Below are 1,625 nucleotides of genomic sequence, written 5' to 3' on the forward strand. Positions count from 1 at the left end.
GGGGGGGGGGGGGGGGGGGGGGGGGGGGGGGCGGGGGGCCGGGGGGGCCGCCGGACTGGGACCCAGCAGCCCCGCCGGTCAGGTAAGGGGAACGGGGGGCGGGGGGGGGGGGGCTGGGGCTTGGAACATGTGTGAGTGCAGATAGAAGGGATGGGGGGTGGGCGCTCCGAGCCGTCTTTAGCCGCTGCCTCCCCCATTTGGGGGAGGGGGAGGGCCTGGGTGAGGGGAACCGTTGCCGTGGGCAACATTAAATTGGGTTACGCCCCAGTCCCCGGTGTCCTGTCCCAGATCCCGAGCCGATCGGGGAGGAGGTTGGGGCCCTGAGGGAGGGGGTGGTCCCCTTGGCTCCCGTCTCCCCCAAACCATGGCCTTGCTGTTCCACTCCTACCTTCCTAGCCTCCTGGGTTTGGGTGCTCCTTCTCCAGTACTCCCCCCCTTCCCTGGCCACTCCCCCATCCCCCGTTGTCTCCTGTCCCTGGTGAGCCTCACCTCTCTCATCCCCGGTCCCACCATCTCTTCTAGCGGCTCTGTCCCCCTTGTCCTCTCTGACCCCGTCTGTCTTTGTCTTCTCTGGCCTTGCGTCTCTCTCCCCAGCGCCCCCACCTATCTCTCTTGTGCTTTCTCCTTCTTCCCCGTCACCCCATCCCTCTTGTCTCCGTGCCTCTTTTTGTCCTCTGTCCCCTTTGTTCTCCCTTCTGCCCGCTTGCCCCTTCTCTTCCTCGTTCTCTCTCGTCTCTTCTGTCCCATGTTTCCACTCCCGCATCCCAGGCCACCCCAGAAGCCCTCACCTCATGCTCTCTCTGTCCGTGGCACCCCCTCCCCTCCTATCGGTGAGGCCTGGGCCTCCATCCTTAGAGAGGTCCCTTCTCACGAGCCTCCCCATCTCTGGCTCCTGCTTTGCTCTTTCCCTAATAGCCCCCTCTTCTCCCCACTATTTTCTGTCTCCTCTCTCCTCCGGTGCTCTCCCCATTCAGCCTTCCTTCTGATTTTCCTGTCTTTCCCATGGATTCCTGTCTGCTGCCATCTCTTTCTCCCTGCCCCCTCTCTTCTCCCTCCCATGCTCCCCCACCATCTCACTCCAGTACTCCTTGCCCCCGTGCCCCATTAACACCTCAGTCCCCTTCTCCCATTGCCTTCCTTCCTCCCACTGCCATCCCAGCTCTTTCCCTCATTCAGCTCGTACTATGATACTCTTCCCTTTCCTCTTCCTTCTCTCCTTGCACCCCTCCCCCAAGCCTCTTATTCCCTCCCCCTTTCCCCAGACTAAGGCCAGTCTCCCCTTTTCCACCCTCATTACAACCCCGTTATCTTATCTTTCCCCTCATTACACCTCCTGTCCTCCCTCTCCCCAGTCCCATTCCTTCTCAGTTCCTGGAAATCCTCCCTTGGCCCCCTTCTCCCCCAACCTCCTCTTTGCCCTTCCTTCTTCCTTTCTATTTTACCTGCCCCCCCCATCACCCACTACTTCCCTCTTCTCTCCCTCACCTCAGTCCAGTCTCTCCCTGTCCTCCCCCAGGAACCTCCTGTCTCTCCTTCCCTTCTATCTCATCTCTCCATTCTCCCCATCTCCACCATCCTCACTCCCCCTTTCCTCTCCCCCTCTGCTTCACCCTGTCTGGTGGTCC

This window comes from Petaurus breviceps, unplaced genomic scaffold, assembly GCF_028583685.1.
Source record: "Petaurus breviceps papuanus isolate PSGF00001 unplaced genomic scaffold, PetGlider_PUasm1.0 398, whole genome shotgun sequence".
Taxonomy (NCBI): Eukaryota; Metazoa; Chordata; class Mammalia; order Diprotodontia; family Petauridae; genus Petaurus; species Petaurus breviceps.